The 17325-nt window shown below is 43.9% G+C and overlaps 1 protein-coding gene across 15 annotated transcripts in view; it reads left to right on the forward strand.

The window, feature by feature from the left end:
• DOCK3 (dedicator of cytokinesis 3) overlaps positions 1-17325 on the forward strand; it is a 283266-nt gene that overhangs the window by 30970 nt on the left and 234971 nt on the right. The gene's annotated exons all lie outside the window — the stretch shown is intronic.

Here is a 17325-nt window from a genome sequence, read left to right on the forward strand (position 1 = left end):
TTACTCAGCACAGTCTGTGTTTGTTTTGGTGTCTGAGGTCTGATAGAGGAAGAGCTCAAACAGAAGCCTTTCCATATTATTGTTCCTTCCAATATTAAAAATAAACACTCATGTTTACTCATCTATTTTATATAATTTTCATTTGCTGACAGACAATGTCACATAGCTCTGCTTTCATTATAATCCTATTATATTTTTTAATGGCCAAATCCTATGGAACAGCAAATAAGAAACCTGCATATTTGAAAATATTTTTTTCCTTTTTATTTACAGTTTTTTTTTTCATAGTAATTATAAGCTGTAACTATTGAATTAGGACCAAGAACTGCAGGTAGTTCAAGCACGAATTTCCTTTCCTTTTTTAGTTTAGAGAAATACCTCTATGTAGAAACTTATTTAAACCTGAAGTGTTAGTAGTTAGGTATTTGGGAAATACAGGCAGAAAAGATGAGTCCAGTGTGTCTCTAGCACAATGAGCCACATCCCTTACTCTCTTCAAAAAGCAAGCCAGTCTATTATGAAATCAGCTTTCCCTGCATTGCTTCCACTTCTTCTGTGTTGGCACATGCAATATACAATCTTCTTAGTACCTCTGTTACATCTAGCACTCCTTGTTGTTTCCATTCCAAATACTTACCTCTCTGTTGTATGTTTCTGTAAGGTAGATTTTTCTCTCTCCCCAGTGTCTTAGAAGAAGGCGACAGTAGTATGGCAATAGTGTTGGAGCTGAGAAAGGAGAACTATTTTACTTAGAAATGAGTTAAACTTCCATTCTACTAATCTCTTTCTTTTTGATTGCTACTTGATTGTTATAGCTACATTTTGAGGAGAGGGAGTAAGAAAGCTCTAGCTATAAACTGTAATGTTTCTATTTCTGAGACTGCTTTCTATTCTAGCTCATTACACACAACATTACTGTATTCTTAAATAACAGGGGAAAAGATTTACTGGTTTCATGTAATTTGGGAAGCAGGCATCAGCTTCAAAAAGGAAATTGGCAAAGCTTCAGAGTGGGGGAGAAATATTTTGCTTTTTCCCTCTGAAATCATACAAAAAATAATATAGAAATGATCACAAAATCATTTAGGTTAGAAGGGACTCGTCAGGCCATCCTGTTGGCTGCTCGCATAGGGTCAGGCAGAGCAGGTTGTCCAGAACGGGGTCCAGTCCAATTTTGATCCTCTTTGTGACAGAGACTCCAGCACTTCTCTGGGCAAAGCTGTCGGGGTTTGACTGCCTTCACAGAAAAAAGTAATGTTTTCTTATATGTTCAGTGCTACTGATGTGGCAGTATAGCTTTCCTGACATGAAAGAACAATCTCTGTTCTTCTTAGGAGGGTAGCAGAAACGTGTCCCATTCACGAACTGTGTCCATCTGAAGCCTGAGGAATCATAGAGGGTGCACAAATGGATGTGGCAGTGCTGGTGTGCTGTTTGGTTAGAAATTAGACAGTAAGGTCACATCATAAAATGTGTTAAGAGACTAAGCAGAAATACTTGCTTAGTGTTGGGTCAGCACCAGCAGAAATTTTTATTAATCCCGCATTGAAATATGAATCATTTAAGAAATCTAATTAATGTTATTCATCATGCTGCTGTGCCTTGTCAGCTTTGTCGAAAAGTTTTAAACTGTAGTGAAAGTTAAAATGCTGGTTGTTAGCGCAGATGTTTTCAGTAGGTCAGAACCTATAAATGGCAACAGTAGGCACCTCTGCAGTGCAGCACTGCTACGTAATGACAACCGCCAAACAAAATGTAGAGCATGTCTTTATAGCTCTGAATAGGCTGAGCTGTTCATCTTGTGTTTTGGCAGACTTCTTGCTTGGATTTTGGTGTGGAAGATGAGTTAGTTTCAATTAAAAATTCCAAGAACCTTCTTTGGTACTACATTTGGGGTGCGTTGTAAGGCTTCTGTCTGCCTCTCAGTTAAACAACAGACTCAGGAATTACAATGTCTAGGAAGCCTAGAGCAACTAAAACTGCCTGAAAAGGGGTGCTCTGCTGTTCCAAGACAAAAGAGCTCAGCTGAAAGGAGCTGGGGAAGAGGAGAAAGCTGAGGTAGGGGAGGTAAAACAAAGCTCAGGTTTGAGAAACCATTGTAGAAAATCAAGTCACATAAAGCCTTCCCCACTTCTGTCTGACCACAGAGTCCATGCTCTTACCAGGAAGAAACTCTGGGGAAGCTCAAATAGCTTTTAGTTAGGAGCTGTGCAGCACTTCTGGTTTGTAGACTATAAAATATGTATTGGAAAGGTGGGCCTGAGTACCACACTGTGTTGCGATAGTCTTACAATTTCTGCTTGTCAGTGTGAAAGCTAAATAATCGTGTTGCTAGAGCTAGAAGCTGAGACTGTAGAGAAAAGCAGGCATTTATGTGCAGTGAGTTCTTAAGGGAAGGTTGTGCTTAAAAAGAATTTGAAACAAGATGATGTATGGTGGTGTTCTCTGTGCTTTGTAGTATCAACATCCAGCTACTCAGAACATCTCTCTATAAGTGCTAAGAAAGCAGTATGATTTCTGAAAATACAGGAGGTTTCTCTCCATCTGGAAAGGTATAGAGATACAAATAATATGGGTATGAAAGCTAGGAGTCAATTTTTCAAGGTCTTCAGTAATTTATATTGAATGTTTTTTTGTAACAGTGGTGGTAATCCCGTTAAAAAATGGTATGCCCATCTAACAGTACTTGGAGTAATCTGTAATAGATAGTAAATATTTAATATTTCTAAAAGAGTAAATGCTTTTTTAGTTTTGAGATAAAAAAAGAGCATTTCTTATTTCTGTTTGAATAAGTAGTCTGTGTGCAGATGTAGTGTCCTCGTACTGGAAAATAAAGTTGTTTTCCTTCTGATCTGCCTGTCTGCAGGCTTTGCAGATGAGCACAGGATCAGTAGGTGTTGGCAACTACTTTCTGTCCTTAAGGTCACCATTTTGTGTAACCTACTGACTTTGGATTTTCCTGCTTCCACTGCTGTTATGTGAAATTTCTGGGAAGGAGTTAAGAGGAACTAAATGTTTTAACTCCATGCTATGTAAACTTTGTTTACTGTGTTGCTTATAGTATGGGTAGAGTTTCTGATAACAGTGACAGCTCAAATGTGCATGTGAGCATATGCATGCATGTTTATTGTCACTAAGTATATGGCACTGTTTTTATCTTGTGTTATTCTTTAGCCTGGCTCTTATACTCTGTGTTGTTCTTTAAGATTAATTTGGGCAACATAACTTTTTTCCTTCTCTGGGAAGCCTAAGAAATTTAAAAGAAGGCTCTGCTTGTCCTTTTTTAGTATTACGAAGGCATATAAGGAGAAGTTGCCAGAGATTCCCTTCTCTGATACTGCACTTCTTATATACTGGGAGAGAAAGTAAAAGTGGAGTTATTATTTGTACTGCTATGGGAAGCTGAGCTTATTTATGTGAATACTCCAAAGAGACAAGACAGGGCAGAAAAAGGAAGCAAAACAAAGTGTTCAGGGGAGACTTCTGAAGGTGTAGAGCTGGATAGAGATGGACAGTTGCATTTGTTGTGGTGACATGCACGTGTGTAGCTGTCAGGTGGTTGCCCAGGTCAGTATATGACTTCCATAGGGAGAAAAACAATACCAGTAAGGTGGATAATTTTTTCTTACCCTGTAGGTATTGATAAGATTTATTATTTTATACTACTTCTAAATAAAGGATCTGCAAGTTCTTCGTCAGCTTTAGTTAATTAGGTCAAACAAGACTCTTGTGAGTTCTTAAGTCAGCTTAAGAGATCACTGCAACTCACAGGTGGAGCACAGTAGCTATTTTAGCAGTAAAAAAAAAAATCCTCAGAGTTTTAAGATGTGATGTGGGGATTATTTCTGTTGAAATAGCAGATTACTGCAGAGAGACCAAACGCAACCGCTCAATTTAGAGTTTGGTCTGATCAATAAATGTAATTTGCTACTTCTCTGCAGAAAGAGAGCAGGGGGAAGAGTGTGGAATAAGATCTAATCCACTGGGAATAGGTGAATTCTTTGCCAGCTGAGTCTGAAAGAGAATTCCTGTTGGCTCCTTTTTAATCTTCTGAAGCTCCTATCTAGTGTAAAAGTGGGCAAAAGGACGTGGTGCAGTTGGAGCTGGTCTGGGTGTTGTCAGGCTTCCCTGGCTACTGCTGAGAGGCATTAGTTCAAAACTCGCATTTTAAAACAAATGTCCTTTACTGAATCACCGGTGTAGTTTTAAATCTTGTATTGATGTATTTTGAGATGTTTTTGATTAGTGAGGTGGCTTTAACTTCAAAACTGATGAAACCATAGAAGTGATATTTTCAAACAAACAAAAATCAACCAAACAAAAAAACCACAACACGACAAAAAAACAGAAAAGAAAAAAACCAACCACAAACCATGCAGTGTCTAAATACTACTTTAGAACATCTCCCATGAAGGTACAGGGTGGAAATACAGTGCTGACGATACTTCACGCTCACTGTTATTTGCAGGTGAACTCCTGGAAAGCTACAATATGTTGTTGCCTTTCCTCCTTCTGAGCCAGTTTCAAGGTTACTTGCAGACAGGAAACTCCTTTAGCATGGTTGTTCAAGTATTGTGAAAAGGATGTTTGGAAAGAGTCATAGGAACTTCACTGGTCCAGGTTGATGCTAACCAGAAACTCAAAGTCATCCCTAGTCCTGTGTTCTGTTATTCAATGGCATTATGCAAGTGTTTTGTATTTTTCACGGTTACAGTGAGGGATGGATCTTCATGGACTGCCCAGGAATTTGGCCATGAGTGTAAGTGATAGCTGACGGTCTTATAAGTGCTGCACAGAACATGAAAGATGCAAAGAGTAATTATTTCCACTTTGGGTTGCATCTACTTCTTCAGTTTTTCAGAGCACTGAGATCTGATTGCTTAGCAATCCTAATCAAAGGCTTTTAGCTGATTTGCCATTTGATTACTGGAAAATACTTGAACATTTTCTTGATTGAGTTGTGAAACGTATGTGCAGAATGATTTGGAGCATGATGAACACTTCAGTGCTGTGTGCATAAGGTGGTTATCTTTATAATTTGGTATGTTTGGTTGTGGAAGGGGAAGCTGGAGATAAAATGTCATGGAGTGTTTTATGTCACCCTACTCAGTATCTTAGACACGTTTGTACCTCAAATTGTAGAGGTTTATGCAGCTTAGAAACACTGGTTTTGGAAAGTTGGGTGAAGTCTTTCTCATGCTTTGTTCAACTGAGAGTTGCATTTACTTCATTATGTATAGTTTTTTGAAGATCTTTAGTAAACGCCATGAATTCTGCATTTTGTCTTTGGTGGAACAGGCCTCGGGTAGAATCTGCGTTTGCTATTTATTAGGTCACTGTCATAAAATGCAGTCCATTTCAGTACGTCTCTTCTTTAGCACCAACTTGCTGAAGTTCCATTGAAGTGCGTCGTATTTTGAGATTAAAAAGGATTCCTGTAATTACTCTCTTGATTCTCTAGTTTTAAGAAAATTAATTCTGTTGGTTCCTTATAGTGATATGTGGAAGTCTGGGAGCTCTGAAGGACTGAAGTGGTCATAAAGTTTGAGGAAAATAAAGTAAGATTAGTTTGTAAGCAGGTCTTACATCATCAATATTTGAAAAAATACAATAATTGGACTGAAATTTAATTGCCTTTGAAGACCACAGAATTTATGGAAAGTTTGATTTAAAGGACAGTACAACAAGCAGCAGTATATGCAGCATGTTTCACTTTTCTTTTATGTCCACATATAGATTCACGTATAGATACAGTAGTGTTTGGTTTCTTAATAAATAACAAAAGGTTGACTATAAAACAGAACTCACAAAAAGTCTTCATCCCATCGTATGGGAGGAATACATGCTTTGAGTTGCCATGGAGATGGATAGATTTTAATACAGTTTTAAAATAAAGACAGATGCAAGTCACTTTCTGGTGTCCTTGAGAAGTCTTACAGTGACAAACTGTGCATGGTGCTTTTATAATTCCTTTCTTGCTTTGTAAAAGAAGCATTACTTAGTCATTAATGTGGGATATCATGATGTGCTCTTTTATTTTGGAAAATAGAATAGCTGCCTTTCCTCATGCTGAAATTCATAGCGAATCGCCTTTTTTGTAGTTTAAATTAAAATTTTAAAATACAAGCAAATTTGTAGGTAACAAAGAACTTTATCCTTTTGGAACAATATCCAGTCTGCCATATGCTGCAAACAACAATACCCATATACAGTATGTGTGCAATATTAGAAGATAGGAATTTGAGTTCATTGAATGTTGGCTCAACAGTAGGTGAGAACAGACAATCAGCAGGGAAACAAGAAATTACTGAGAGAAAGCAGTGGCTGACTTGCAGATGCTTTCAGTTCATTGCTTTTGTGCCATAAACAAAATGAACACTGTATTGCATTAGACCAGGGAAAGAAGGTTTCACTCCAAAAATCCAATCAGGAATTGAGGTTCATCATCTGCAACAGGAGGCTCACCTGTGTTGTTCCCAGTATGGTGTTATGACAGAAATAGCTTTTGGAAGAGACAGAAATGGTAGTGTAGTTTGATTGCAGGCTTCCAGAGGTGTGTATTGAAGAAAAATGGCAGTTTTGGTTTTTTCTTTTTAAGAACAGAGAATGAGAGAAGAGAGGAAAACCTGAGTAAGGGAAACTTACAGTCTGGCCTTCTGGAGTGAACCAGTGAGCTTGTGTGCATGCCTAGAGCTCTAGAGGACAAACATGGATCGTCCCTGGTGGGCATCTGTTGGAACTGAAAAGACAGTTTGTTGGATTTCATTTTACAGAAGACAGGTTTTATTTTATTTTTGTTTATTAGAAAAGTAAAGAACATCTGTCTTTTTGGCAGCCTTTATGGCGCTGATGTCCATGTGGTATCGAGAAGTGTCCTTCATCCCATCCTCATTTGTGTTACTTCCTGTTGTTTCTATCCTTAAAAATTGCAGAGCAAGAGGTAGCTAATACGTAGTAGTTGTTATTGTTATTTTAATATTTCACATATTAAAAGATAAGCTTGATAAGCAGAATGTGTAGCACTAAGTTTCATGGGTGGAAGACATGGAAAAGCTGTACTAAAAACCACAGGCTCCCAATGATTGTAGCTGCAGTGGTGAACAGCTTCACTTGGCATGCCAGCTTTGATTACTCACTGCACTGTTGCGTTTGACTGGGCAGGAGGGAGTTTCTGGTTATTGTGTCCTCCTAAGCAAACAGAAAAAAATGCATCCTAATTTAAAAATTCAGTGTAAGTCTGGCAAACAGCTAGATACTAATTTTTGCAGAAGATATTGAGGTCAAATTAAAACATTCAGTATGGTTATTAACGACTTGAGTGCTCTCTCTTCACTTTCCAGCTGCAAGATTATGGATATGCTGTAGAGACAATTGGTAAATAACAAAAACTCTTTTCAGTGTGTAAGTAGGCTTCCAAAAGCAAGCATTCAAGGAATGCCTCTGGTCTCGGTTCTGCCAGCATTTTCTTAAAGAGCTGTGGTAAGACCTTATATTATGCGGTCATTTGCCATGTGGTATGTGATAATGAGGCTGCAATCCTCCTGCCTACCACCATATGCTACAACTGCTGTATGGCAAAAAGTGATTCTTAAAAAGGCATCCAGAAGGAGAGAGATCAATGCTGAAGAAGCCAAAGAAAATACAGTAGTACCTGAGGTGGGGACAATCTCTGGAGAAGATAATAGGGAATATAACACCAGTGAGTGCGTCAAAATTATTGGATAGTTGATACTTAAATCTGACAATTACGCAAAAATGATAATAAATGGTATCACTGATCTTGGCCCTATGTTTGTGTAACCGTTGTAGATTTGAAGCACTTCGATGCTGAATGTTACGTAGAACTCGTGAGAATAGGTTTGATTAGTTTGTAGGAAACGAAAGGCTAAGAGCAGTGCTTTGAGGCACAGAAGGTAAAGTAAATCCCAGTGGATGTTCATTAGTGAAGGGAGGGAGCGTATAAAGAGGAGGGGGAATGAGTGCTTCCATGGGTTGCTAGTGGTAGGACGTGGGGGAATGGTTTTAAAGTACGACGGGAGGCTTAGGTTAGGTATGAGGAGGAAGTGGGTGGTGACGCAGTGGAACAGGTTGCCCAAGGAGGTTGTGGCTGCCCCCCCATCCCATCCGTGGAGGCATTCAAGGCCAGGCTGGATGTGGCTCTGGGCAGCCTGGTCTGGTGGTTGGCGACCGTGCCCATTGTGGTCCTTTTCAAGCCAGGCCATTCTATGGTCCTGTGATTCGTTTGTAGAGCTGTAACACCTGCATCATTTCAAGTGTCTTTTGGTTTTTGTTTGTTTGTTTGTTTGTTTGTTGTGTTTGTTTTTTGTTTGTTGCCAGATGCACTCTGCCAAGTTAGGCATTATTTTGGAAAGCTCTGCTTAATGGCCCGGTGTGATTTTGACTCTTCAGATGTACATGACTGCCATGCGGTTGGCAAGACCTAAACATGGCACTGATGGGCTTCAGAAATAGCTGGGGTGGTGACAAGGACAGTAGCCTGGGTTGCTGTTGTTGCAGCTGCCGCAGGCTTCACCTGCTGCAGATGACAATGAGTGAGAGTGAAATGCCACTGCCAGGACTTGTCTGTGTTAGGCTCAATATGAGGCACAAAATGCCTCAGTTGCTCTTGCAGATTGGCTTCATATGCATGTTGAGCAGATGAATTCTCCCATCAACATAAGAGAACACAACTTCAGTTCAAATATAATGCATGAACTTTTATTAATGTAGATTGAGTTCAAAAGTAACGTGTAATAACTTTTATTAACTTAGATTAAGTTCATAAATAAAGGATTAACTTTTATTAACTGATCTGTAGATCAAATATCTATCTATCTATCTATCTATCTGTCTATCTATCTATCTGTCTATCTATCTATCTATCTATCTGTGTATCTATCTGTGTATCTATCTATCTATGTATCTACCTGTGTATCTATGTATCTCTCTATGAATCTATCTATGTATCTCTCAGCAATTTTCTCCTAATGAATAACTCCTTAGAACTATCTAGAAATATCTTGGAAGAAACCCTGCAAGCATTGCAGTGCTCTGCAGCAGAACTGCACAAGCGATGAACCGTTGCAAGATTTCCCTTGCAGCTGTTTAAGTTCTGCAGGTGACTCAGTGTCAGTTTGTCTTGGCTGGAAGTGTCCCAAGAACTGCAGCAATGGAGCTCTTTGCAGCATTTGCTTCAGGCTGCGGCCAGGCGTCAGCTGCAAGTTTTCCTTTGGAGGATGCTGCTGTGAGGTCCAGATGCATCTTTTGGCATTGAGCAGATGATTGCAAAAGGAGGTGCTCCCTTTGTGGCTTTCACCTTCTCCTCCTCGCTCGCCTTGCTCTTCTATTCAGCCTCAGGCGTTTTGCAGGAGGTTGCATGAGAAGGTTGGCATCTTCTTGGCTTAGTTTTCTCTTCCTGCAGAGCCTCACAGCTTCATCCAGCCTGAGATGTTTCATGGGAGGTTGCATGAGAAGGTCACCATCTTCTTGGCTTGGTTATCTCTTCCTCCTCAGCCTCACAGCTTCATCCAGCCTGAGATGTTTCATGGGAGGTTGCATGAGAAGGTCACCATCTTCTTGGCTTGGTTTTCTCTTCCTCCTCAGCCTCACAGCTTCATCCATCCTGAGATGTTTCATGGGAGGTTGCATGAGAAGGTCGCCATCTTCTTGGCTTAGTTTTCTCTTCCTGCTGAGCCTCCCAGTTTCCTCCAGCCTCAGGCATTTAATGGGAGGTTGCATGAGAAGGTTGCCATCCTCTCGGCTTAGTTTTCTCTTCCTGCTGAGCCTCACAGCTTCATCCAGCCTGAGATGTTTCATGGGAGGTTGCATGAGAAGGTTGCCATCCTCCCGGCTCAGTTTTCTCTTCCTGCTGACCCTCACAGCTTCATCCAGCCTGAGATGTTTCATGGGAGGTTGCATGAGAAGGTCGCCATCCTCCCGGCTCAGTTTTCTCTTCCTGCTGAGCCTCACAGCTTCATCCAGCCTCAGGCATTTAATGGGAGGTTGCATGAGAAGGTTGCCATCCTCTCGGCTTAGTTTTCTCTTCCTGCTGACCCTCACAGCTTCATCCAGCCTGAGATGTTTCATGGGAGGTTGCATCAGAAGGTCGCCATCCTCTCGGCTCAGTTTTCTCTTCCTCCTCAGCCTCACAGCCTCATCCAGCCTGAGATGTTTCATGGGAGGTTGCATGAGAAGGTTGCCATCTTCTTGGCTTGATTTTCTCTTCCTGCTGAGCCTCACAGCTTCATCCAGCCTCAGGCATTTTGCAGGAGGTTGCATGAGAAGGTTGCCATCTTCTTGGCTTGGTTTTCTCTTCCTGCAGAGCCTCACAGCTTCATCCAGCCTGAGATGTTTCATGGGAGGTTGCATGAGAAGGTTGCCATCTTCTCGGCTTAATTTTCTCTTCCTGCTGAGCCTCCCAGTTTCCTCCAGCCTCAGGCATTTAATGGGAGGTTGCATGAGAAGGTTGCCATCCTCTCGGCTTAGTTTTCTCTTCCTGCTGAGCCTCACAGCTTCATCCAGCCTGAGATGTTTTGCATGAGGTTGCATGAGAAGGTTGCCATCTTCTCGGCTTGATTTTCTCTTCCTGCAGAGCCTCACAGCTTCATCCAGCCTGAGATGTTTCATGGGAGGTTGCATGAGAAGGTTGCCATCTTCTCGGCTTGATTTTCTCTTCCTGCTGTGCCTCACAGCTTCATCCAGCCTCAGGCATTTAATGGGAGGTTGCATGAGAAGGTTGCCATCCTCTCGGCTTAGTTTTCTCTTCCTGCTGACCCTCACAGCTTCATCCAGCCTGAGATGTTTCATGGGAGGTTGCATCAGAAGGTCGCCATCCTCCCGGCTCAGTTTTCTCTTCCTCCTCAGCCTCACAGCTTCATCCAGCCTGAGATGTTTCATGGGAGGTTGCATGAGAAGGTTGCCATCTTCTCGGCTTAATTTTCTCTTCCTGCTGAGCCTCCCAGTTTCCTCCAGCCTCAGGCGTTTTGCAGGGGGCTCCCAGTTGAGGCAGGACCTTCCTGCCTTGCTCTTAATGTGGAGCATCCTTCAGGCCTAGCAGCACAAGAGGCAACGGGCAGCAGGCTTGGCCTCAAGCTTTACTGCATGTGTTGTGTTCCAAGAATCCATGGCAACGGGTGGCGTGGTCATCCACCTGCCAGGTGTGACCGTTGAGGCAGTTGTCAGAGCATCCGTCTGCGTGCTCCTCCAGTCCAAACGGAAAGAGCTTCTCTGAGAGGAGCCCATGGGGAACAGCATTGCAAGTGTTGGTGCGGAGCAGGCAGACATAGCTATGCACTGCTCTCTCCTGAACCAGCAAGCATTGTCCAGCGTGGCTCTCAGCCAGCTGTGTCCACACTCGTGTGGGACCCTCCTCATCAGGGCCCATGGGCTTCTCCCCATCCTGTGTGTCAACTGCTGCGTGACACAAGGGATTGAGTGTACATGAGCAGGTTTTGCTGCAGGTTTTGCTGTCCTGTGTGAGAAGGGTTAGCTTAGGTCGAGACAGCGTCCAAAGGAAAGCAAATGATGGGCCGTGATCCCTTCAGCCCAAGAGGGGAGCGTGTCTATCCAGGCTGCACAGAACACAGCCTTACAAATGGTACCTCACAGCACCGCCACAGCACGTGGCCGGAGCAAAGGCCTGCAAATAGTGCAGCGCTTTGATCTGGACAGGCCCAGAACAAGACAGGTGAAAAGAAATGCAGAGCAAACATATTCCTCTGATCTCCATTGCAGAAACTAGCATTCGAAACGCACAAGTAGTCTCTGCTTTGCTTTGCTTTGCAACTGCAGTAATCCTTGACCATCCCACTGAAGCAACTTGCAAAGTTCCCCTGTGCAGCCTTAACGCAAGGAATCTTGGAATGCAACTTGAAAGAGACCTACACTGCCAGCATGTGGGCAATTTCCCACCTAGTGCCCTTGAGATAGAAAGGGTACAGATGTGGATGTACGTGGATTCACGTGAGAAAGTTCCTAGATACTCAAGCACTTGAGAACAAGGAAAGAAATGAGTGCTAGCACATTTCCTGCTAGAGCTTTTCTCTTGGTGTTGTTAGCAGAACATTTGCCCTGTCCTTCCTTTCAGTTCCCTGCTCCATGTCCTGCCAGCAGTGCAGCAACTGGGCAGTGCAAAGTCAAGTGGCCCCCAGGACGTGTGCAGTAGACTTGAGAGAGCCACCTCTTTTTCCGCGCAGTCAGGGTGATTTTAGTTGATGAGCAGAAGGCTGGCTACTGCTGTGGCTGTGTATTTCAGTGCTGTGGAAATCCGTGAGCGTTTGCTTACTGGGTGGCCTTTCTCAGTTCAGCTTGAGCAGAACCAAGAGCGGATATTCTCCTTGCTACCATGGATTAGCTACTGCACAAAGCTCAGAAAAGGCGTCTCCTGATAAAAAAGAGCGCAACTCTTCCTTTTTTTCTTTTCAGTCAGTGGCAAGAAGGCTTCTGAAGGCCTTCCCACTGCACATAAGCAAGTCCAGCCCAAGAGAATGACTGCGCAGAGAGTAGAAAGTGCTTTTTCTGAGGCCTTCCCCAGTCACAGCAGCAGTTGGTCAGTTCCTCTTTCCTGCAGCTTTCCTCAGCGAAAGAACTGTACTGCTTTGTGGTATAAAATAATTCTGGCTTATTTCATTTGCCCTTTTTTTTTCTTTCCTCCATTCCAGGTATTTTCTGTTAATTCTCTCACAATGATAGAAATGATAGGCACGTGCTCAGTATCAGTATGGGATGCTAATAGGTGGTATCTGTGATCTTGGCCCTCCCTGTGTTTGTAGAACTCGTGAGAATAGGTTTGATTAGTTTGTAGGAAACGAAAGGCTAAGAGCAGTGCTTTGAGGCACAGAAGGTAAAGTAAATCCCAGTGGATGTTCATTAGTGAAGGGAGGGAGCGTATAAAGAGGAGGGGGAATGAGTGCTTCCATGGGTTGCTAGTGGTAGGACGTGGGGGAATGGTTTTAAAGTACGACGGGAGGTTTAGGTTAGGTATGAGGAGGAAGTGGGTGGTGACGCAGTGGAACAGGTTGCCCAAGGAGGTTGTGGCTGCCCCCTCATCCCATCCGTGGAGGCATTCAAGGCCAGGCTGGATGTGGCTCTGGGCAGCCTGGTCTGGTGGTTGGCGACCGTGCCCATTGTGGTCCTTTTCAAGCCAGGCCATTCTATGGTCCTGTGATTCGTTTGTAGAGCTGTAACACCTGCATCATTTCAAGTGTCTTTTGGTTTTTGTTTGTTTGTTTGTTTGTTTGTTTCTGGTATTTGTTTTTTGTTTGTTGCCAGATGCACTCTGCCAAGTTAGGCATTATTTTGGAAAGCTCTGCTTAATGGCCCGGTGTGATTTTGACTCTTCAGATGTACATGACTGCCATGCGGTTGGCAAGACCTAAACATGGCACTGATGGGCTTCAGAAATAGCTGGGGTGGTCACAAGGACAGTAGCCTGGGTTGCTGTTGTTGCAGCTGCCGCAGGCTTCACCTGCTGCAGATGACAATGAGTGAGAGTGAAATGCCACTGCCAGGACTTGTCTGTGTTAGGCTCAATATGAGGCACAAAATGCCTCAGTTGCTCTTGCAGATTGGCTTCATATGCATGTTGAGCAGATGAATTCTCCCATCAACATAAGTGAACACAACTTCAGTTCAAATATAATGCATGAACTTTTATTAATGTAGATTGAGTTCAAAAGTAATGTGTAATAACTTTTATTAACTTAGATTAAGTTCATAAATAAAGGATTAACTTTTATTAACTGACCTGTAGATCAAATATCTATCTATCTATCTATCTATCTGTCTATCTATCTATCTATCTATCTGTGTATCTATCTGTGTATCTATCTATCTATGTATCTATCTGTGTATCTATGTATCTCTCTATGAATCTATCTATGTATCTCTTAGCAATTTTCTCCTAATGAATAACTCCTTAGAACTATCTAGAAGTATCTTGGAAGAAACCCTGCAAGCATTGCAGTGCTCTGCAGCAGAACTGCACAAGCGATGAACCGTTGCAAGATTTCCCTTGCAGCTGTTTAAGTTCTGCAGGTGACTCAGTGTCAGTTTGTCTTGGCTGGAAGTGTCCCAAGAACTGCAGCAATGGAGCTCTTTGCAGCATTTGCTTCAGGCTGCGGCCAGGCGTCAGCTGCAAGTTTTCCTTTGGAGGATGCTGCTGTGAGGTCCAGATGCATCTTTTGGCATCGAGCAGATGATTGCAAAAGGAGGTGCTCCCTTTGTGGCTTTCACCTTCTCCTCCTCGCTCGCCTTGCTCTTCTATTCAGCCTCAGGCGTTTTGCAGGAGGTTGCATGAGAAGGTTGGCATCTTCTTGGCTTAGTTTTCTCTTCCTGCTGAGCCTCACAGCTTCATCCAGCCTGAGACATTTAATGGGAGGTTGCATGAGAAGGTCGCCATCCTCTCGGCTTAGTTTTCTCTTCCTGCTGAGCCTCACAGCTTCATCCAGCCTGAGATGTTTCATGGGAGGTTGCATGAGAAGGTCACCATCTTCTTGGCTTGGTTTTCTCTTCCTCCTCAGCCTCACAGCTTCATCCATCCTGAGATGTTTCATGGGAGGTTGCATGAGAAGGTCACCATCTTCTTGGCTTGGTTTTCTCTTCCTCCTCAGCCTCACAGCTTCATCCAGCCTGAGATGTTTCATGGGAGGTTGCATGAGAAGGTCGCCATCTTCTTGGCTTAGTTTTCTCTTCCTCCTCAGCCTCACAGCTTCATCCAGCCTCAGGCATTTAATGGGAGGTTGCATGAGAAGGTTGCCATCCTCTCGGCTTAGTTTTCTCTTCCTGCTGAGCCTCACAGCTTCATCCAGCCTGAGATGTTTCATGGGAGGTTGCATGAGAAGGTTGCCATCTTCTCGGCTTGATTTTCTCTTCCTGCAGAGCCTCACAGCTTCATCCAGCCTGAGATGTTTCATGGGAGGTTGCATGAGAAGGTTGCCATCTTCTTGGCTTGATTTTCTCTTCCTGCTGAGCCTCACAGCTTCATCCAGCCTCAGGCATTTAATGGGAGGTTGCATGAGAAGGTTGCCATCCTCTCGGCTCAGTTTTCTCTTCCTGCAGAGCCTCACAGCTTCATCCAGCCTGAGATGTTTCATGGGAGGTTGCATGAGAAGGTTGCCATCCTCTCGGCTTAGTTTTCTCTTCCTGCAGAGCCTCACAGCTTCATCCAGCCTGAGATTTTTCATGGGAGGTTGCATGAGAAGGTCACCGTCTTCTCGGCTTAGTTTTCTCTTCCTCCTCAGCCTCACAGCCTCATCCAGCCTGAGATGTTTCATGGGAGGTTGCATGAGAAGGTTGCCATCTTCTTGGCTTGATTTTCTCTTCCTGCTGAGCCTCACAGCTTCATCCAGCCTCAGGCATTTTGCAGGAGGTTGCATGAGAAGGTTGCCATCTTCTCGGCTTGGTTTTCTCTTCCTCCTCAGCCTCACAGCCTCATCCAGCCTGAGATGTTTCATGGGAGGTTGCATGAGAAGGTTGCCATCTTCTCGGCTTAATTTTCTCTTCCTGCTGAGCCTCCCAGTTTCCTCCAGCCTCAGGCGTTTTGCAGGGGGCTCCCAGTTGAGGCAGGACCTTCCTGCCTTGCTCTTAATGTGGAGCATCCTTCAGGCCTAGCAGCACAAGAGGCAACGGGCAGCAGGCTTGGCCTCAAGCTTTACTGCATGTGTTGTGTTCCAAGAATCCATGGCAACGGGTGGCGTGGTCATCCACCTGCCAGGTGTGACCGTTGAGGCAGTTGTCAGAGCATCCCTCTGCGTGCTCCTCCAGTCCAAACGGAAAGAGCTTCTCTGAGAGGAGCCCATGGGGAACAGCATTGCAAGTATTGGTGCGGAGCAGGCAGACATAGCTATGCACTGCTCTCTCCTGAACCAGCAAGCATTGTCCAGCGTGGCTCTCAGCCAGCTGTGTCCACACTCGTGTGGGACCCTCCTCATCAGGGCCCATGGGCTTCTCCCCATCCTGTGTGTCAACTGCTGCGTGACACAAGGGATTGAGTGTACATGAGCAGGTTTTGCTGCAGGTTTTGCTGTCCTGTGTGAGAAGGGTTAGCGTAGGTCGAGACAGCGTCCAAAGGAAAGCAAATGATGGGCCGTGATCCCTTCAGCCCAAGAGGGGAGCGTGTCTATCCAGGCTGCACAGAACACAGCCTTACAAATGGTACCTCACAGCACCGCCACAGCACGTGGCCGGAGCAAAGGCCTGCAAATAGTGCAGCGCTTTGATCTGGACAGGCCCAGAACAAGACAGGTGAAAAGAAATGCAGAGCAAACATATTCCTCTGATCTCCATTGCAGAAACTAGCATTCGAAACGCACAAGTAGTCTCTGCTTTGCTTTGCTTTGCAACTGCAGTAATCCTTGACCATCCCACTGAAGCAACTTGCAAAGTTCCCCTGTGCAGCCTTAACGCAAGGAATCTTGGAATGCAACTTGAAAGAGACCTACACTGCCAGCATGTGGGCAATTTCCCACCTAGTGCCCTTGAGATAGAAAGGGTACAGATGTGGATGTACGTGGATTCACGTGAGAAAGTTCCTAGATACTCAAGCACTTGAGAACAAGGAAAGAAATGAGTGCTAGCACATTTCCTGCTAGAGCTTTTCTCTTGGTGTTGTTAGCAGAACACTTGCCCTGTCCTTCCTTTCAGTTCCCTGCTCCATGTCCTGCCAGCAGTGCAGCAAGTGGGCAGTGCAAAGTCAAGTGGCCCCCAGGACGTGTGCAGTAGACTTGAGAGAGCCACCTCTTTTTCCGCGCAGTCAGGGTGATTTTAGTTGATGAGCAGAAGGCTGGCTACTGCTGTGGCTGTGTATTTCAGTGCTGTGGAAATCCGTGAGCGTTTGCTTACTGGGTGGCCTTTCTCAGTTCAGCTTGAGCAGAACCAAGAGCGGATATTCTCCTTGCTACCATGGATTAGCTACTGCACAAAGCTCAGAAAAGGCGTCTCCTGATAAAAAAGAGCGCAACTCTTCCTTTTTTTCTTTTCAGTCAGTGGCAAGAAGGCTTCTGAAGGCCTTCCCACTGCACATAAGCAAGTCCAGCCCAAGAGAATGACTGCGCAGAGAGTAGAAAGTGCTTTTTCTGAGGCCTTCCCCAGTCACAGCAGCAGTTGGTCAGTTCCTCTTTCCTGCAGCTTTCCTCAGCGAAAGAACTGTACTGCTTTGTGGTATAAAATAATTCTGGCTTATTTCATTTGCCCTTTTTTTTTCTTTCCTCCATTCCAGGTATTTTCTGTTAATTCTCTCACAATGATAGAAATGATAGGCACGTGCTCAGTATCAGTATGGGATGCTAATAGGTGGTATCTGTGATCTTGGCCCTCCCTGTGTTTGTA

This window comes from Gallus gallus, chromosome 12 (genome assembly GCF_016699485.2).
Source record: "Gallus gallus isolate bGalGal1 chromosome 12, bGalGal1.mat.broiler.GRCg7b, whole genome shotgun sequence".
NCBI lineage: Eukaryota > Metazoa > Chordata > Aves > Galliformes > Phasianidae > Gallus > Gallus gallus.